The 22,059-nt window shown below is 37.4% G+C and overlaps 2 long non-coding RNA genes and 5 other non-coding genes across 7 annotated transcripts in view; 3 read left to right on the forward strand and 4 right to left on the reverse strand.

Annotated features, from left to right (window-relative positions):
• LOC145047403 (uncharacterized) overlaps positions 1 to 2,468 on the reverse strand; it is an 11,471-nt gene extending 9,003 nt beyond the window's left edge. The window contains exons 1-2 of the long non-coding RNA XR_013682221.1: positions 2,423 to 2,468; positions 2,224 to 2,298 (exon numbers count right to left, since the gene is read on the reverse strand). This is a non-coding gene — a long non-coding RNA (uncharacterized LOC145047403). The remainder of the gene's footprint in view (positions 1 to 2,223; positions 2,299 to 2,422) is intronic.
• TRNAP-UGG (transfer RNA proline (anticodon UGG)) lies at positions 614 to 685 on the forward strand. The gene has a single exon. It is a non-coding gene; the product is annotated as a tRNA-Pro (tRNA).
• Positions 2,463 to 2,534, reverse strand: TRNAG-UCC (transfer RNA glycine (anticodon UCC)). The gene has a single exon. It is a non-coding gene; the product is annotated as a tRNA-Gly (tRNA).
• A 1,276-nt stretch (positions 2,535 to 3,810) lies between these two features.
• Positions 3,811 to 20,467, reverse strand: LOC145047400 (uncharacterized). The gene is made up of 2 exons (XR_013682220.1): positions 20,290 to 20,467; positions 3,811 to 4,071 (listed from the first exon to the last, which is right to left on the reverse strand). It is a non-coding gene; the product is annotated as an uncharacterized LOC145047400 (long non-coding RNA).
• TRNAP-UGG (transfer RNA proline (anticodon UGG)) lies at positions 4,606 to 4,677 on the forward strand. The gene has a single exon. It is a non-coding gene; the product is annotated as a tRNA-Pro (tRNA).
• Positions 7,830 to 7,901, forward strand: TRNAP-UGG (transfer RNA proline (anticodon UGG)). Its single transcript has one exon. It is a non-coding gene; the product is annotated as a tRNA-Pro (tRNA).
• A 65-nt stretch (positions 20,468 to 20,532) lies between the features above and the next one.
• Positions 20,533 to 20,604, reverse strand: TRNAG-UCC (transfer RNA glycine (anticodon UCC)). Its single transcript has one exon. It is a non-coding gene; the product is annotated as a tRNA-Gly (tRNA).
• Between the last annotated feature and the right edge of the window lie 1,455 nt (positions 20,605 to 22,059).

Here is a 22,059-nt window from a genome sequence, read left to right on the forward strand (position 1 = left end):
AAACAGATGCTATTACACATTAAAAATTAGTATAAGACTATAAGTATCTGCCCAGAATTTGAGGTCTTTCAGTATTAGAATTTAGAAATAGAATGCCTTCCAAATGAGCTTTGCAAAGGCAACATACACCAACTTAGAACAGCAAATGAAAACCTTAATTCACACACTCACTCACTGTAGCCTCAAATCAAATTATGGTCACTCGGTTCCAGTGATTCTACACAAGAGTCATGTAGAAAAACATAATTTGGAAGCACCACAAGTTCACTAGTGTCACATATTTCAGAAAATGTAATGTCAATAAATACCAATTCATGGGCAGACAGATACATTTGCTAGTATGCAGAAATCTTCAAATGATGCAGCTTCATGAACAGCATATGTGACTTCGTTTAGCAGAGTAACCAATTATGTAACTATACACTATTCTTTCGTTGTGAAGATTCTTTTAGGCACCGATATGGTGAAAATATGTAACTGCCTACCAGAATAAGATATCTTTATGCTAGCAATTATTTTTTTATTTTGTTGTGTGTAAGGCATCTAAATAATTTTTTAATAATTGCATAAAGTATGAATGGTTATAAAACTGCTACAATATGAACAACAGAATGGGCATTTGGTCTAGTGGTATGATTCTCGCTTTGGGTGCGAGAGGTCCCGAGTTCGATTCTCGGAATGCCCCTTTTTTCTTCAACATATATATATATATATATATATATATATATATATATAAGAGAGAGAGAGAGAGAGAGAGAGAGAGAGAATTAGGTGCATCTATTTTGTTTATACTTTGATATTCTACTGATGATATATGCACTAAAGTCAACTGAGTACTTCTGGAAACAGATCTACCTACTCAAAATGGGCACATTATATACCATAAAACATGTGCTTTCATATCTGAAAATATGCTTTTAGGCACCAACTTGGTGAAAATATGCAACTGCCTACCAGAATAAGATATATCTTTCTGCTACCACTTATATATTTTTACTTCTATTATGTACTTTACTTGCTGCATTTAAATGCAACAGTTACAGCAATTGGGCATTTGGTGTATTGGTATGATTCTCACTTAGGGTGCGAGAGGTCCCGAATTCAATTCTCGGAATGCCCCACACCTTTTAAATTTTTTTATTCTTTTTTCAGTTTATATGCATCTCATTGTATGTTTCCTTCCAGCATCACCCTCACACTCACCATTTTCTTTGTTGAATACTTGTTTCTCTCTAGCAATGCCAGTGAACCCCTTCTACTCATCAAATCTAAACCACTTGTGTTATCCTGCTTGCTTCTATTATTACTTTAAGTAATGACCTAATGGGCTAATGTCACTATATGCCCATAAACTCTCACTCTTAGTCTCATTTTGTCCAAAATACCATTGTTTAAACTTGAAGGGGTAAGCCAGTTACCTAGACGATGTGTCAAACCATGTGGCATCTTTGGTTGATGCTTTTAGCCATGTGTAATAACCAGTATGGAAAAACATTAAAAAACCAAAGTCTGTTTTGGGAATAATATTTGAAACCCATGCTTAGATTCTATAGTTTTGCAATGTGACCAATGTTTGGATTAGGTTTCACTAAACCAAGGAAATCTTGCAAAGATGTTTGGCATTGAGGTTAGTGTTGATCAATGTAGGAGGGCCAAAAAACATGTTTTGAGTCTCAATGAAGGTAGCGTAATAGAACACCATGCTAGACATTGGTCATACGCTGAGGAGACTAGAAGAACAAACCAGGTTTCACATATATGTTTTAGATCTCACAAATCACAATATTCTTTGTACAAAAACTCAAATAATGGTTATTAATGCTTTTCTTTGTGCACCAAGTTAAATTGGTCAGTCACATTATCGCATAGAATAGCTTATCTAAAAAGGACGTTACAGAATGATCAATTGAGCATATATCTGGTTCATCGATGTGATCATATCACTCAATTGAGCATAAGTTTTTTTTGAATTCTAATTGTCTAAATTTTTATAAAGAATTCCTACATTGGGGGTAAATTCTGAGAGGTCTCTCCTTTCACGCATTAAACTTGTTTGGGGCAACATTCAAAAACCCTAATCATGCGACTAGTTATCGGAATAACTTCAAACTTGAGAATAACTGATTCGATTTATTTATTTTTGTTTGTATAATTTTATCCACACAGAATAATACAAGTAACAGGAAACTGAAACCTGAAACATGAAAAGGAATTGATTCTAACCTTTTATAGCGAGCTGTTTGGTTGTAGCCGGAATAAGAGAGGGATGGAGAGCAAAACGGCTTCCAACGATAAATTCTGAAGAAAGTTCGATTGAAAGGCAGAATTAGAACATTAACTTCGAGGAAGATGAAAAACAAAAATCGAAAATTTCGAATAATCGCGGCAAACTAGAAGGTTGAAAATAAAAGTTGAGCGGTACTTTATTTCGAGTCATGTGAAGCACAAAATAAAAAAGTCAATGCGTTTGCCGGGAGTCGAACCCGGGTCTATTGCTTGGAAGGCAATTATCCTAACCGTTGGACTACAAACGCTAGATATTTTCTATAAAAAAACTATTCCGTATTATATCTATATAAGACATGGCATATTCCGATTTCTTAGCGTTGTATGATTCAGCTCCGAATGAAAATGATTTTCCTAACTGTTTTGTGCATACATCATTACATCCTCAATGACAAAATGTTAGCATTGTAACCCTCTTATTGTAATTTCTTCATATGAAAACAGCAAATAAACTTAAAAACATGTGGAAGTCTCCAAATTCAGTACTTGCAACAAAGATATCAAAAAAATCAATATAAGACGTGAACTTAAAATAAAAGTGAAGCATTCACATAATGTCTAAATTTGCTACTTCTAAAATAAACCAACATATAATGGCACTTAAATCCTACATGTTGAACACCATGCATGTTTACTTCTTAGTACATGCATTGGATACAAATCATAAATGTGTATAATTGAAAATTACTTTTCAGATGGACGTTTAAGTAATATAAACACTTGTGAAAGTGCACCCTTGGGAAAATGGCGTTGATGTTCATAGAATATAAAAAACTTCTTGAACACCCATGGTAATGTGTATAAAGTAATTAGAAGTTTAGAACATATTTGATTTTATATAAATATAAATTACAAAATATTTTAAGATACAAATTTATGACATCATCAGTTACAAAAACTTTTAACAAAATTTAATGCAAAAATATACAAGTTAAAGGAAAGAAAGATTTAAGCCAAACATGAGATTTATTTCAATTACAACATTGTATTCTTTTTTTTCTTATTAAGGCATTGTACTTTGAAAATCCATCCAATAGCATTGTAATTTCAGTTTTTCTTATTGAGACATTGTACTTAACAGATCTTATCCAATTGAAGCTATGGAAATTTCTTTGTGTTGGATGACATTGTTATAATAGGATAAATGTGAGAGTAGAATGTTTTAATACAAAGAAATGAAAGTACAATGCCACAATAAACAAACATATAACAAAAAATAGCATGCTTTTATTACATCCATGATTTGTTACTCAATGCCTCTAATTGATTCTTATTCACTTATATCGGACTCTTTATAAAACCCAGCTCCATATCTGAAATAACTGTAAGTAAAGTGGCTTAAAAGTGATAAAACTATAGTCTAGGGGCTGTTTTGTAAATAAGTCAAAGCCAAAGTTGACTTTGACTTCCTTCTACACACATTGGTTTACACGTCTCCCCATTAACAAACCGGTATCAAAAGGAGGAGGAATTTTTCGATAAATAGGGATGTTTCGTAAGAGTTCTTGGCTGTGTGTATTGGGGTTTTCACAAGGTATTCTGTATTCTCAAATCAATGTCAGTGACAACTTGTTCAAATCTAATTACAGAATAAAGATTATAACAATCACGGATCATGGGGTGCGCTTTTCTGGGAAGTCATCCAAAATCCAAGTACCAAAGGCAAATTCAAGTCCATGTTGTTTGAATTGATTTGTCATTGGTTCTGGATTGTGAATCGAAAATGGGATACCTCTACAAATCAAAATGAATGAAGATGAAGTCCTCCGAAATCCGCATGTTATCCTGCACACAAGGTGTTTGACAGAAGTCCTCAAAGAAAATGAAAAATAACGAGCGTCTTAAATCAAAAATCAAAATGAATGAAGTTGCAAGTTCATAAAGGAAGTATTCCTAAAGTGGTTGGTGAGTGAGCATTCACCATCTCTCAAAGTGCTGCTATATAAATTATAATATAAGGCAACCGGATGAGAAACTAAAAGTTATATGCAAGTAAAGTAACAACTCACCAATGATTTAATAAGTCTTTAAGCCACAAGTCATCAAATGTCTTATACTTTTTGGGTAGAATAGAAACTGGTAGATGAATGAAGTTTTATATCAGTATCTGCCCAGGATATGCAATCTTTCACTATTAGAAATGGATATGCATCTATATGAGTTTTGCTTTTGCAAAGGTAATATAAGCAAAGAATGATCCACACACTGTAGTCTGTAGCCTTGAATTGTGGTCTCTCATTGCAGTATTCTACACTTAACTATAAAACATAAAACTCTAAAATTCACGTGAAAACACCATAAACTCATATTCAAGCAAGTGGGCATTTGGTCTAGTGGTATGATTCTCGCTTTGGGTGTGAGAGGTCCCGAGTTCGATTCTCGAAATGCCCCCTTCCTTTTTTATTTTACAAAATCAACATATTTTATAATATAAAAGAATTCAAGTGCCAATATTTTGTTTAATATCATATTCTACTACTGATATAAAGTAAAGTCAACTAAGGACATGGGGAAATAAATCTACCTCCTAAATAAAATATTATATGCCCTACAAATTAACATGTGCTTGCAGTTCTAATTAAGATTCTTTATCAATAAATTGGAGTCATCACCAATTACTTCTGCCTGATAACTATGCATGATTATGAAAAACATAAGTAACTTCATCATCAGAATAAGCAAATATGTTGTACAGTAACATTATTCTTTGTGAAGATGCTTTTAGGCACAAACATTGTGAAAATATGCAACTGCCTACCAGAATAAGATATCTTTCTGCTACCAGTTATATATTTTTTCTCTATTATGTACTTGCTACATTTATCTAATTAATTAGCAAAGTGCATAAAGTATGATTGGGTATAAAACTATAAATGCAATAATAGTATCAGTCAACAAAATGGGCATTTGGTCTAGTGGTGCGATTCTCGCTTAGGGTGCGAGAGGTCCCGAGTTCAATTCTCGAAATGCCCCACATCTTTTAACTTTTTCTTTCCACTTTATATCTGCATTGCCTTCTCTATAGTGTTTCAAGTGCACTCACAAAATTCAAAAGAAGATGATGTTGTGGACTCAGCAATAACAAGAACAAGGACTCAGCAATAACAAGAACAAGGACTGAAAATAGTATTTTATTGATTCATTAACTGATGCTGATTACAAGGAAAGATAGTAGTAGCTATTCGAGATGCTACAGTCTCCCAAGGAATAGAAACTTCTAAGAATGATGATGATGATACCCTCCTGAGGTTGTCTCCCCCTTAATAGGGTACGAATGACAGCTGGGACTCCAATTTCCCATTTTGCCCCTGCTCATCCATTCCTTTTGCAGTCCTGCTGGATGTCCCAGTGGTCCCCCCTTCCCTTGGAATCTTTTTCTGTTTTTTCCTTCGGTATGTGAATTTGAGTGGTGGGTGCATAACATTACTCCTTCCCCAAAGGTCAACCTTGTCCTCAAGGTTAAATGATGGAAAAGTCTCCGCTATAGTGGACCAGTCCTCCCATGTTGATTCGAATTCTGGCACTTCTTTCCATTTGATCAAGACTTCCGTGTTTTGACCCCCGTCTCCTGACTGCACTCACACCCCTAGAACCGCCTCTGGAATCTAATCAAGCTTCAATTCCTCTGTCATGTGAGCAGGTAATGTGGGGTTCGCAATTCGATTACCAATGGCTTTTTTGAGTTGGGACACGTGAAAGACTGGATGAATCTTGGCAGTGTCGGGCAGTTGAATTTTGTAGGCGGCCTTGCCTACCTTTTGTGTTACCAAGAAAGGTCCATAGAAACTCTCTGCTAGTTTCTGGAAGGGTCTGGGCCCCATTGATCGTTGTCTGTAGAGCTGTAATTTGAGATAAACCCAATCCCCCACGGTTTATAACACCTGGTTCCTGGTACGTATTTGTAAATAAAGTATTTTGCATTTTGGCCTGGGACTTGGCGAGTTGGTGGTTACAGGACCCAAGGTTTCCAGCCACTGAACTCCAAAGATGACATCCGCCGTTCCCAGCGTCAATAGTAGAAAATCTTCTATGATACAAACCCCTTGAATGTATATCAACACCCCTTTGCACCTCCCAGTACCAATGGCAGCTTCTCCCGTACCCAATGAAACTCCAAAACCAGCAGTAGGGCGGATGGGGATATTAAGATGCTTGATGGTCGTTAGAGATAAAAAATTGCGTGTTGCCCTTGGGTCAATGATGACCACGACTTCTGCTCCTGCCAGTTCCCCCTTTAATTTGAGGGTTTTGGGTTCGACGTTCCAATCACTGAATTCAAATAGATTCCTTAGAGAACGGTGTTTTCTGGGGTCTCAATCTCTGAATCATCTTCCACCTCGACTTAGGGTTCATCTTCTTGGTTGTCGTCTTCCTGGGTTATCAAAACACTCAGCTCTTCCTGGGTTGAACTTCAATCCTAATTTCCTCCTTGAGCCCGTTAACGAACTGACCCATGATAACATCGTCCAAAATGTTTCTAAGCGGGACAAGTAATTCAATAAATGCACATTGATACTCATGGCCCGACCCGGTTTAACTTAGGGCTAACCACTGTTGATAGAGCGTACTTGCATAAATCGGATGGAACTGCCTAAGGAGGAGCGACTTTAATTCGTTCCATCTCGTAATCGGTCGTCTTCCGTGCTCCCATTGAAACCAACGTAAAGCGTCTCGTTCAAGAGCTACCACCGCCGCTTCCAACTTGTCACTCTCAGATAATCTATAAAAGTTAAAATAGCTTGGTGTTATATCTGATTCCCTTGGTTCTCCAATCGATCATACCAGGTTCCCAGCTCCAGCTCCAACGATTCCACCCTTTTAAGATGGGCTCCTCCGGTATCTTTTCCTCCTCCTTTTTCTCCAGCCATAGTCCCAGGTGTGCTCTGATACCAATTTGTTGTGGACTCAGCAATAATAAGAACAAGGACTGAAAATAGTATTTTATTGATTCTTTAACTGATGTTGATTACAAGGAAAGATAGTAGTAGCTATTTGAGATGCTACAGTCTCCCAAGGAATAAAAACTTCTAAGAATGATGATGATGATACCCTCCTGAGGTTGTCTCCCCCTTAATAGGGTACGAATGACAACTAGGACTCCAATTTCCCATTTTGCCCCTGCTCCTCCATTCCTTTTGCAGTCCTGCTGGACGTCCCAGTGGTCCCCCCTTCCCTTGAAATCTTTTTCTGTTTTTTCCTTTTGTATGTGAATTTGAGTGGTGGGTGCATAACAGATGATCACTAATAATTAATTAACATATCTTTCATTTACTATAAGAAAGTCAAAGTTCACATACATAAAATGCAATTCTAAACCTGTAATATACCCTCACATCTGACCTTATGATAGCTCGCAACAATTAAAACAGTGCATTTAGTATTGGTAACAACACAATGAACACTTCCAAGTCCTTACAAAAACCTACAAAATCAGTATCATAAGAAGCAAACACAATACAACTCAAAAGTGTAAAAAACCAGCAGTAGTTCATGTATCTATCACACAAATAAAAATAGAAGTACAAAGGTAGAAGTAACCAATAGGGCATTTGGTCTAGTGGTATGATTCTCGCTTTGGGTGCGAGAGGTCCCGAGTTCGATTCTCGGAATGCCCCCTTCCTTTCTTTTTCTAACATTTTTAAGCACCACTACTTTACTTAGTCTGATATTCTACCATTAAATATGAACCAAAGTCAAGCCTAAGGCTTTTCAAAACAAAGTGTATACTATATCATGTGGGTGTAGATCTGACAAGATTCTGTATGAATTAACTCTCAACTCATGGGTAGAGCTGGGCAGTTTCTATCTGCAATTACATCTATAAACAAACTTGTGTGTACTGTTTAATATACACTAGGTATAAGACCCATGTATTACATGGGTATATTTAAAAGAAAAAACTAAATATAAAATTCTAAACATTTGAGAAGTTTGAATTTATAAGAAAATTGAGAAAAATATTGAATTATAAAAATTAAAGTGTTATTTTTTCTAAATTTAAACAAATAATTTAGATAAATAAATAAAGAAAATTAATGAAGCATTAATTTAGTAATTTTAAAATTAAAATGAAAGTTAATTAAGAAAATTAATATGCATTTATTATTGTATTTAAATATTATGTGGAATTAATAAATTAGAAAAACCATAAAATGATATGTGGAATAAAAATTAATTCAAAATAACCACAAAATGACATTTGGCAAATTGAATGAGAGTGTGACAAATGGTATAAAAACCTTCATTTATTAAAGTAGAAGATAGTGAATCCTGTGTAGGGGTGGGCATTGCCTCTTTTCTATCTTCTGTTCAGTGTCTTTGAGAAATTTGTTCAATGCACCCATAACATTAAAAAAAACGATTGATATTTAATAAAAAATTAACATATGAGTTGTTTTTAATAGCAAATCAAAGTTGGCTTAAAAAAGCAGAGAACACAGTGGGAGAAGTTTTGAAATGACCCAATCTTTAATCTTTTTTTTCATTTATTTATTGTTGTAAACAACATCAACATTTGCACATCCGCAACAATGGGGAGGTTAGATGTAAACAGGCATACCGCCACCAGAGGGTAAAGAGACTACATATGAAAGGCACACCCACAATGGACAATAAAAACGGGAAGTTTAAATATCATATTAAAGCGCAAACATATCAAAAAAAAAACTAAGGCTTATACCACTCCACTACCCTGAATTAAAGCATCCTTTCCCTTGCATGTGAGGTCAAAGGTGGTTTTGGCATCATGGCTTACTTGAGACAATGCCATATCAGCAAACTCATATTTCAACCAAGCTGACAAGAAACAGCAGTGTATTTTCATATATATATATATATATATATATATATATATATATATATATATATATATATATAGAGAGAGAGAGAGAGAGAGACAAGTAGGTTCAATGGAAAATGAACAATTAGGGCAACATATGCTGGAACCAATGATCAAGTGACACGTGTCCATTTTTTTATTCATAAGCAATCTACTATGGGAGTTATTTATGTAGTTATTCCAAAATGATGTGTTGTCATGCTTTCATTGGTTCCAACATGTGTTGCCCTAATTGTTTATTTTCCATATAACCTTTCCCTATATATATATATATATATATATATATATATATATATATATATATATATATATATTATAGCACCCCACTTTCATTTATTTCTACTACAACATTGTACATTTGTACTTCCATTTTTTTCTTAGACAAAACTGCAAAAATGTCCCTGTGGTTGACAAAATTATGTGGTTTTGGTCCAAAAAAGTTGGTGGTGCATCAATGGTCAAATTTTGGACACATTGTGTGGTTTTGGTCCCTATGGTTAACATTTGCGTATGGTTTTTGGTCCACGCCCATCCTAAAATGACAAATATGCCCCTAGAATTGTTTTTTTTTTAATTTCTTTTTATCTATTTTCTTATACTTTTTTATTTTTTAATCAAATAAACCAAAAAAATCCCAAACACCCACCTAAGTCATCGTCCCCAATCCCCACCCCTCACTCTCTTGTTTTTCCTTCTTCTTTACTCCCTCGCTAGACCTAACCTCCATCGACGGCCTTGCCTTTGCCGATGACAGCAACCCACCTTGACCTACCACTACCTAAACTACCTATTTCTCACCCCCACCTCCCACCGTCTCTCCCATAAAAATTCTATTATAGAGTCCGGCTTTCACTAGTAATCCGATCGTCACTGGCCACCGATGAACTACTCCCCTCCATTGCCACCACCAACACCGGAGAAGGGCCATGATGTCGTATGTTATGAACTCACACCTCTAAGACAAAATAACAGAAATAGTAACCGAATGATAATGATTATATTAATGCCAAGCTCATAACAAGAACAAGGAAGAACAAGATAGCTATTTGAGATATTATGGTCTCCAAGGTAGAAGAAACTTCTATTTCATTCTGCTTACTACAAAAAGGATATACCCTTCGTTAATATAGACTGTCGTGACAAGCAACTGTCCTAATTCCCAAATTGCCCCTGCTGTCCCACTAACTCTGTAGTGCTTTTGTGGGTGTCTGTGGTCCCCTTACCCAACAAAATCTTTTTACCCGTCTTTCTTTGGTAAGTGAACCGCAATGGTGGGTGAACTACATTACTCTTTCCCCAAATGTTGACCTTGTCCTCAAGGTCAAAGTCTGGGAATGTTTGTTGGATTGTAAACGAAGTCTTCCCAGGTGGACTCAAAACTTCCTTCCACTTGATCAAGACCTACATTCTTTATCCTTTCTCCATTTGGTTTCTTACTCCCAACACAGATTCCGGTTCCTGTTGTAACTATTAATCGATATATATATATATATATATATATATATATATATATATATATATATATATATTATTTTGTATCTTTGTAATTATTATTTGTAGATATCTTTTCCTATTTTAGATAATTAGTTTGTTAAGTTTCCTAGTTTATAGGACTGTAAACTTGTATATATTATGTTTGATGATTAATGAAAAAGGTATCGAATCTAAAACAATTTCATGGTATCAGAGCCTCTGAAGGCTCAATACTGATTTCTTTTAAAACCTTTCTCTCAATCCGATCACCATGGTGACCGATGACAAACTAGAAAATTCCGGCGGATCTGGCACAAACCAGAATCAGTCCAAAGCCATACACCCCGTCTACACTGTCACAAATATCCAGAACAAGGTTCGGATCCTCGATGGTACGAAAGTCACGTATACATCTTGGGTACACTTGTTCAAACTCCATGCTCGCGGGTATAAGGTGCTCTCTCATATTGATGGCACTACAGCCCCTCCTAAAGAAACAGACCTGTCCTATGAAGCCTGGTCAGAGATTGATGCAATTGTTCTCCAATGGATCTACGGAACCCTCTCGGATGAACTTCTCGTCCGAGTTCTTGATGAAACCACCGCTCTTGGTGCATGGAACAAAGTCAAAGAGATCTTCCTCAACAACAAAGGATCTCGCGTTGCTGCTCTGGAACAAGAATTCAATAACTTGAATCTGCGTTCCATGTCGTCTCTTGAGGCTTACTGCCAACGCCTCAAAGATCTGGCAAGTCCACTCCAAGATGTCGATTGCCCGGTCGCTCCAAATCGCCTCATATTGCAACTCCAAATCGCCTCATATTGCAACTGGTTCGCGGCCTACCTCCGGAGTTTGACACGGTTGCTGCCTACATCAACCAAACACTACCCCCATGGGACACGGCTTACTCGATGTTACAATTAGAACATCAACGCCAACGTGCTCGAGATGCAATCTTACCCAACGAGGTTGCAGCTACTATTGATCAGGAACCACCACCACCAAGGCGTGATGCTCAACCAAACCGAGAACATCAAACCCAAAGAAACCCTCCTCGGCGCAACAACACCCCACAAAACCGATCGAACAATAGGCCTAATCAACCTCCTGTTCGTTCAAACAACCAGCAACCCAATAACCCTAGCCAGCGGCGCAACACTCCTGGACAACAAAGACCTCCTTGGTCTGCCTACCCACCGCCGCCTTACTGGTCCAATCCTTGGTGGGCTACTCCACCTCCATGCCCATACCCGACTCAATCCGGTTGGGCCGCCCCTTGACCCTAGCCACTGCTCCCAAACCACCATCTCAGCAAGCCCACTTAGCCGAGATCAACCCTCTGGAGCCTTCTGAACTTGAAGCCGCTTTCTCAACCATGACCATGGACCCGCAAAACGATCAATGGTACATGGATTCAGGCGCTACATCTCATCTCACAGCAGACTCAGGTAAACTTCATAACACTTGTGTTTCATCTATTAAATCTGTGTTTGTTGGTAATGGTAAACAGGTACCAGTCCTCGGATCCGGCCACACCACCTTACCACACCCAAACAAACCTTTTTCCCTACAAAACGTCTTGCACACTCCTCATGTTATTAAAAACCTAGTTTCCGTACGTAAATTCTGTAGACATAATCTTGTTTCTATAGAATTTGACCCTCTTGGTTTTTCCATCAAGGACCTCCATACTGGGACGCACCTGGCGAGACACAACAGTGATGGAGACCTCTACCCGTTCACAAATTAAGCGCCTACTCCAACCTTTTCTTTTTTCAGTTTGTAATAACAATTCGCCAATTTGGCATTCTCGTTTAGGACATCCAGGAACTCATGTAATGGATAGTCTCATTTTTAATAAAACTATTAGTTGCAATAAACTTGATAAATCTTTTGTTTGCAAATCATGTCAAATAGCCAAACATAAACGACTACCATTTAAAGACTCTACATCTAATACTCTTAAACCGTTTGACCTTATACATGCGGATTTATGGACATCGCCAATACCAAGTAACACCGGATTTAAATACTACCTCGTTTTAATCGATGACTATACACATTATACATGGGTTTTTCCCATTAAATACAAATCCGAAACCCTACACAAAATCAAAACGTTCCATAAATTCATCCAAACCCAATTTCACACTTCACTTAAAACCTTTCAATGTGACAAAGGTGGTGAATTTGACAACCATCAATTTCACTCTTTTGCATCTTCCACCGGCCTACACATCCGTTTCTCTTGTCCACACACATCCCAACAAAACGACACTGCCGAACGCATGATTCGGCGTCTTAACGACCTCATGCTCACTCTTCTTACCCATGCCTCCATTCCACCAAAGTACTGGGTTGATGACATTCACACCGCCACATACTTACATAATATTCTACCCACATCCACCCTCCAAAACCGAACACCCACTTCCATTCTCTATCTTAAAAACCCAACTTATGACCACCTTCGTATCTTCGGGTGTGCATGTTACCCCAACTTAAACTCAACTCGCCCTCATAAACTAGCACCTCGATCCAAACCTTGTGTATTTCTTGGATATCCACCTCAATATCGAGGTTACAGGTGCCTCGATCTTTCCACGGGTAAAGTTCTTCTTTCCCGACATGTCACGTTTGACGAATCATTGTTTCCCTTCGCCACTCTCTCCACCACACCACCAACTTACCCATTTCCTGAATCCGATCCTTCCCCTCTCATTTTCGAACCTCATCCTTCACAACCCACCACACCTCCGCCATCCATCACTCCTCCGTTAACACCAACACCACCGTCATCTACCTCATCATCGCCACCCACGTCACCTTCACCAACCTCACCCCCAATACCGTCCACTGTCCATTACCCACTAACATATACCCGCCGGAACCGCCACCCTACCACCTGCACCCACACAACCTCCTGTTCCACCAACTTCCACTACCACATCCCATCACCCCATGCAAACCCGCCTTCGCACAGGCACCTCCAACCCAAAATCATATTATAACTTACACACAAATACCTCCCATATTTCTCCTATTCCGAAATCACATACCCAAGCCCTCTCTGATCCGAACTGGTCTCGTGCCATGACTGACGAACACACAGCACTAATGGATAATCACACATGGGAACTTGTACCGCGTCCGCCTAATGCTCACATTATCCGTTGCATGTGGTTATATCGACACAAATTTCATGCAAACGGAACTTTGGCACGTTACAAAGCACGGTTGGTTATAAATGGGAAAAGTCAACAAGTAGGAGTTGACTGTGACGAAACTTTCAATCCCGTGGTTAAACCAACCACCATCCGTACTGTCCTCAGTCTAGCCGTTTCTAGATCATGGCCTATACATCAGCTAGACGTGAAAAACGCTTTTTTACATGGGGATCTCAAGGAAACGGTGTATATGTTCCAGCCACCGGGTTTCGTGAATGAACAAAACCCCAAATACGTTTGTCGCCTCAACAAATCCCTTTATGGCCTCAAGCAAGCTCCCCGAGCCTGGTATCATCGATTCGCTACTTTCGTCCACACCTACGGTTTTCAAAGCACCAAAAGCGACTCTTCCCTATTTGTTTATCATCGCAATGGTAAAACTGCTTATCTTTTGTTATATGTGGACGGCATTATCTTGACAGCATCAGATACACAAACTCTTCAGCATTTCATTACTTTACTATCTAAAGAGTTTTCGATGACTGATCTTAGCCACTTGCATCATTTTCTTGGCATTGAAGTTAAACATCTCAATGGCGGCTTATTTCTCTCTCAAGAACAATATGTCCAAGATATTCTGCAACGTGCTAACATGCAAGATTGCAAACCCTGTGCCACCCCTGTTGACACTGCAAGTAAGCTTAGTGCTACAGTTGGTGAACCGTTTAAAGATGCATCTTTATATCGAAGTCTAGCCGGGGCGCTTCAATATTTAACCTTCACCCGACCTGACATTGCCTATGCTGTTCAGCAGGTATGTCTTTTTATGCATGTCCCGCACGACCCTCACTTCAATTTTCTTAAAAGGATTCTGCGCTATTTAAAAGGAACAAGTAATCATGGTTTACATATTTCTCCCTCCAAATCCAATAAGTTAACAGCCTATTCTGATGCGGATTGGGGGGGATGTCCGGACTCAAGACGATCATCATCCGGTTACTGTGTTTTCTTGGGTGACAACCTTGTCTCCTGGTCTTCTAAGCGACAACCTACTATCTCTCGTTCAAGTGCCGAGGCCGAATATAAAGGTGTCACCAATGCTACTGCTGAAACAACTTGGCTTCGCAACCTCTTGCTTGAGCTCCATTTACCTTTGCGTCAAGCCACCATAATTTATTGTGACAATATTTCAACTGTTTATCTTACCAGAAATCCCGTACAACATCAACGTACAAAACATATCGAAATAGATATACATTTTGTTCGGGAACAAGTCTGCATTGGTGCCTTACGAGTAATACATGTTCCAGCTGATTATCAATACGCAGATATCTTCACAAAGGGTCTACCTCGACAACTGTTCACTCGGTTTCGCTCCGGTCTCTCTATCCAATCAGCTCCAAATTCGACTGCGGGGGAGTATTAATCGATATATATATATATATATATATATATATATATATATATGCATATATTATTTTGTATCTTTGTAATTATTATTTGTAGATATCTTTTCCTATTTTAGATAATTAGTTTGTTAAGTTTCCTAGTTTATAGGACTGTAAACTTGTATATATTCTGTTTGATGATTAATGAAAAAGGTATCGAATCTAAAACAATTTCAGTAACACCAAGTCCTCCGTCAAGTAGGCTGGTAACGTAGGCCTTGCTACCCGCTCCCCAATGGCTTTTTTTAATTGCGACACATGGAACACTTGGTGAATCTTGGCAGTCTCAGGTAGTTGAAGCTTGTAGGCCACAAACCCCACCTTCATGGTAATCATGAAAGGGCCATAGTAACGAGTTGCCAATTTTTGAAAAGCCCTATGTGTTACGGATTGTTGTCTGTAAGGCTAAAGCTTCAAAAAAAACCATTACCCTTCCTAAAACGAGACTTCCTTGCGTTTCTTATTCGCCTCCATCCTTTGTTGGGCTTGGAGAAGATGTCCCTTAAGGTCATTGAGTATTGCATCTCTTTCAAGTAGTTGTTCTTCCACAGTAGAAAAAGCCGCCTGGTAGGTCTCATCCATATAACATCTTAAAGGGTGTGACTTTTCCCGACGTGTGATAAGCTGTGTTGTGCCAAAACTCAACCTAATGTAGCCACTTTGACCATGTTCGAGGATTCCCTTGTACGAAACAACGTAGATAGAGCTCTGCCGATTTGTTGGCTATCTGCGTTTGATCGTCCATTTGGGGGTGGTAAGCGGTGCTTTTGAGAAGATTTGTACCCTGTAACTTAAATAGCTCCCGCCAAAACAAACTTATAAAGACCTTGTCCGTGTCGAAAACTATGGTCCTCGGAAACCCATGAAGTCTCACTACCTCGACGAATGTAGCTGCCACCGATACAGTTATGATAAGGGTGTTTCATGGCAATGAAATGCGAATATTTTGAAAGATGATCTACCACCACTAGGATAGTGTTGTACCCTTTCGAATTAGGAAGCCCTTCTGTGAAATCCATAGAAATGTCGTTCCACACCTGGTCTGGAATGACTAGGGGTTGAAGAAGCCCGACTGGGTGTGTGTTTAAGAACTTCTGTTTTTAGCAAACTTGACAACTCTGTACATGTTTTTGAATTGTTTTTCTCATTCCCACCCAAAACCATTCAAAGGCTAGTCTTTGATAAGTTTTTAGTTCGCCCACATGCCCTCCGATCATAGAATCATGAAACTCTTGGAGTAGGGTAGGAATTAGTTTTGAGTTATGGGGAATTACCAATCTACCCTTATACAAGAGCCTGTTATTTGCTATGGAGTACCCCGCGTGCACCTTGCTACCCTCCATGATGTCGGTCTTCACTTGCTGAATAAACTGATCATTCTCGGTTTCTGTATTTAGGTCTTCCAATGGCAAAGACCAAGTTGATTGGAGCACTTGTAATTCTGGCCCGCAATCCATTTTTCGCGACAGAGCATCCGCCATCTTATTAGTGGGCCTTGGCTTGTAGTGAATTTCAAAGTCGAATCCCAACAGCTTGTAAATCCATTTTTGATATTTCGGTCCCACCTCTCTTTGCTCCATTAAGTACTTAAGGCTATGTTGATCCGTCTTGATGATGAAGTGTCTCCCCATTAAGTAATGTCTCCATTTCCTAACCGTCAAGACAATCGCCATAAGTTCTTTCTTGTATATGGACTCGAGTCGATTCCTTGCCCCGAGGACTTGACTGTGGTATGCTATCGGGTGTCCTTCTTGTGTTAAAACAACCCCAAGACCAGCCCTTGAAGTGTCCGTCTCCACCACGAAGACCTTGGAAAAATCTAGCATTGCTAAAATAGGAGTGTTAGTAAGAGTAGACTTCAGTTTATGGAAGGTTGCAGTGGCTTCTTCGTTCCAATTGAAGCAATCCTTTCTCAGCTGGTATGTCACGGGAGTAGCAATTTTAGCATAGCCGGCTATGAATTTTCTGTAATATCCAGTTAACCCTAGAAAACCTCTTAGCTCCTTAACTAATATTGGAAGAGGCCATGCCATCACCGTCTTGATCTTCTCCTCATTGACCACTACCCCTCGTTCTGAGACCATGTGACCCAAGTATGCGATTCAGCATTTGCCCAACTCACATTTTCTTGGGTTAGCATACAAGTCGTGTTTGTGAAGCAATTCCAACACTATTTCAAAATGCCTCGTGTGTTGTTCTTCATCTTGATTATACATCAAGATGTCATCAAAAAAGACTAACACGAATCGCCTCAAGAATGATTTAAAAATTTCATTCATCATCGACTGAAACGTGGCCGGCACGTTTGTAAGGCCAAAGGGCATAACGGTGAACTCATAATGACCTTCGTGGATCCTGAAGGCGGTTTTAGGAACATCTTCTTCCTTCATTTGAATTTGGTGGTATCCGGATTTCAAATCAAGTTTTTGAAAAAATTCGTGACCTGTGCAACTCATCCAAGAGTTCCTCGATTACGGGAATCGGAAACTTGTCCTTCGCCGTGACCTTGTTAAGACTTCGATAATCGACACAGAACCTCCAAGAACCATCTTTTTTCTTCACTAATAGGGCTCGACTATAGAAGAGACTTCATGAGGCTGGATGATTCCCGATTTAAGCATATCGCTTATTAACCTTTCAATTTTCTATCTTTTGGGTGTAAGAGTATCGGTAAGGTCTCACCGAAACTGGTCCAACTCCTTCCTTTAAGGGTATAGCATGTTGTTGGTTTCTTGGTGGAGGAAGGTCTCCCTTCCAATTGAACACTACTGCGAACTTTTGGATCAATTTGGACAGATAAGATGGCATAGGTGGGGTAGTGGGACATGTTACTTGCTCCTCCAAATGGTTACACTGGACCAGAAACTGTTCTTCCGGTCCCCAAGGACACCCCGAACCCGGCTGTGGGTTTGACAGGTATATGAAGCTTCTTAATAATCGATAGAGACATAAGGTGGCTCCTGGATTGACGAGAACCACCAGTTCTATTTCCGCCAATGTCCCCCTGAGTTTGAGTGTTTTCTAGAACAAAAAGAATTGGAAAGTACATAGCTATTTCTTGCATTTAGCCCACATAAACAAAGTTAAACTGTCAAATACAGTAGTTGCATTTAAAACATTTTATAAGACTATTTACTATTATAAGATAACTTGCTGTCCGAATTAACATCCTTGCATCTTTGGGGTACCAATTATTAACTTGGTGTGTAAAGCATTTTTTAATAATTAACTAGCTGCATAAAGTATGAATGGGTATAAAAATGGTATAGTATGAACAAAAGAATATGGACATTTGGTCTCGTGGTATGATTCTCGCTTTGGGTGCGAGAGGTCCCAAGTTCGATTCTCGGAATGCCCCCATTCCTTCCTTTTTCTTCAACAAAAAATCAAGTGCCAATATTTTGTTTAATATGATATTCTACATTTACTTTTTTCAACAAAAAATCACATGCCAACATTTTGTTTAATGTCATTTTATTCTACAACTGATATAAAATAAAGTCAACTAAGGACTTGGGGAAACAACTCTACCTCCTAAATTAAATATTATATTGTTATATGCCCAAGCCAAAGCCAAACAAACATGTGCTTGCAGATTTCTAATAGAGAACGGATCGTATATCAACATATGGGTAAAAGTGCAGGGACCTAAATGTAATATTTACCATTTTCTGTTTCACCCCTGTGACAGGAGTAGTGGATCATGGAGAGTATTTTGATATTTTGAGTACATCGGCTTTAGCTTTGGCTCCTTGGAGAACCTTATTGATTAGATTTAGGGCAGGAAGAACCATTTCCATTTGGGTCTTCACTGATTTTTCTTCTTTTGTTTATCCTATTTTACATTCAGTAATATAACTATTTTTCTTCTTTTGTTATTGAAATCATTCCTATCAGGTTCTTTATCAGTAAATTGGTATTGCTTCTAACTGATAATTATGCATTAATTATGAAAAGCATATGTAAATTCATTCCCAGAATAAGCAAATATGTAACAATTAAACAGTAATACTATTCTTTCTTTCTCCGATTCTTGATCCCAACATTATTTACATAATTAACTTCATTTTTATTTTTAGAATAATTTATGGAAACACTACAATTCATTTTTTACATAATTAACTTCATTTTTATTTTCTCCGATTCTTGATCCTAACATTATTATGATGTATCATACTTTTTGACTTGTAAACTTATTAAACACAAGTTTAAATCATCACAGAGATAATAGGGCATGCATGTTTTGTATGTTACACTTCATGAAGTAAATAACTACAAATGCATATAAACAGTCAAGAACTTCTCAACATAATCAAATCATTTTTAAGATCTGATGTTTTTCAAATGATATTCTACTACTAATATAAACTAAAGTTAACTCAAAACTTGTTTATACAAATCCACCTCCTACTAAAGTAATATATACAAGATTTTTTGTCAATAAAGCCAAACTCATAGGGGGTATGGCAGCTTATAATTAGGAACTCATAGGTGTTGTCAAGATGAAACTTCATTACCAATAAAAACAATCAAAAACCAAGACTTCAAGGTGATTCCACTGTTGTGGAAGACTATAAATAAAACACCAAAAAACTATAAATAAAAACTACATACTAACAATAGTGTATTTGGTGGGTTTGCAGCATTAAGAATCTGATAATATATTTCTGGACTTCTGATATGCTTAAGAACTTCTATTACATTGGGAATAAATTCTAAGAGGTCTGGCCTTTTACCTACAAATCTTGTTTGGAGCAACAATAAAAAACCCTTGACAGATTCGGATAGAGTTCAGAGGGGCGAATACTTCTGAACTTCTGTTACATGTTGTATATAATATTCACAATCAGCCAAATCCAAAAGCACCCTAATTATGCGACTAAGGAGTATCAAACATAGAGTTCAACATAGTTATCAGAATAAATTCAGCAAATTCACAGCCCTCGAACAATTTAAAACATGAAAATAATCTTTCAATATGAAGCATAAGTTTATCCACGCCGAAAGATGAAAGTAAATCAACTCAAATCAAGCAGTTAATTGAAACCGCAAACATGAAAAGGGACTGATGCTAACCTTTTATAGCTGTCCGGTTGTAGCCGAATTAAGAGAGGGAGGGAGGGAGAGAACAAAAACGCTTCCAACGCCATTCTGCAGTGAGTTCCTGAAATCGAATTGAAATGCAGCAACGGAACATGATTTTTCGAGGAAGACGAGAAACAAAAAATGAGTTTGGGGGTTTTTGGAATTATCGCAGCAAACGATAATGTTGAAATTGGAATTTTAGCGGTTTATTTTGTGATTTAACTAAAAAAAAATTGCGTTTGCCGGGAGTCGAACCCGGGTCTATTGCTTGGAAGGCAATTATCCTAACCGTTGGACTACAAACGCTATATGTCTTCTTCAGATTTCTTTATATTAAATCATATTTACTCCTTAGTACATGCATGTGAGTATGTGAGGATGAGATACAAATCATAAATATGTATTGACCTTTTAAACTGAAAAAAATAGGGTTATTACTCAAAATCATACAATAATATAATTGAAAATCCCTTTTGAGACGAACGAGTAATATAAACACTTATGAAATTAAGTGCATCTTTGGGAAAATGGTGTTTGATATTTATAGGATATAAAAACTTCTTGAACACCCATGATAATGTTTATAAAGTGATTAGAACATAATTAATTTTATATAAATATAAATTACAAAGTATTTTAGATACAAATTTCTGACATCAATTATCAAAAAAACACAAAAAATAAAAACAAAACAAAAGTCGATGCGAAAATATAAAAGTTAAAAGGAAAGAAGATTCAAACAAAAAATGAGAACTATAATGGTTCACCTAACCCTAAGTCCAATTCTACAAAATCACTATACATTTGATGGGTTTACGCACAAACAATTGGTTTACAATAAAAACAAAGTCTTTAAATATAGACTTAAAATCGTATGTACAAGAGCCCTCTCTATTGTGGATCTTCATACAAAACCTTCATACATTTACAACGATGTAATATTAAATGTAGTTGTTCCAAACAAGATATAAGAAATATGCAAGTGGAGATAATAGAAAATTGGTGTGATGTAAAACACCACACACGGAGGATCATTAGAACGACATTGTATTCAAAAACATAACTTCTAAAAGAAAAACACCCTTGTGGAAGTCTCATCTTCATACATCATAGTTTAAACATCTTAAATAACAACTGAAAGAGTGTTCTCAACATACTCAAAACTAAACATACATCTCTAAGTCAAACTCCCAAGAATTAAACAATTTCAAATCACTCAGTGTACAATTTTATTTATTTGTGTCTTACTTTTTATTTCGTAACATCTAAGATACACATCAAAATACTATGTTATCAAATCCTAATAGGTCGGGAATAAAAATATATATGAAAATTTATTTATTTTAAAATTCTATATATAAAGAATACAGCATTACTCTTAATTTCCATTATTGTAAATAAAAAATAAAAAATAAAAAATAAAGGGAAAGGAAAAAGGAAGTGATATAACAAAGAAAAAAATGCATACATTAATTCACATGGTGATGACACCCTTTTAACATGGATATCACACCACTTCCAAGATATATGCATCATGGAGTCTGAACTCATAAGAACATAGTGACATGGGAGAGTGCAACCAACTACATCAAGCACATGCATCTTCTCACGAGCCACTAACTTTTGATTAATTTGGTTTTAAGCACATTATGTGAGTTCTATAATATCAACACAAATAACTCAACAACTTAGCACCTTACAACATGTTCTTGCACCTTACATAGATGAACCTGAACATGATATGAGATAAACTTCTTAAAC

Source organism: Lactuca saligna, chromosome 5 (assembly GCF_052625555.1).
Source record: "Lactuca saligna cultivar CGN05327 chromosome 5, ASM5262555v1, whole genome shotgun sequence".
Classification (NCBI taxonomy): domain Eukaryota; kingdom Viridiplantae; phylum Streptophyta; class Magnoliopsida; order Asterales; family Asteraceae; genus Lactuca; species Lactuca saligna.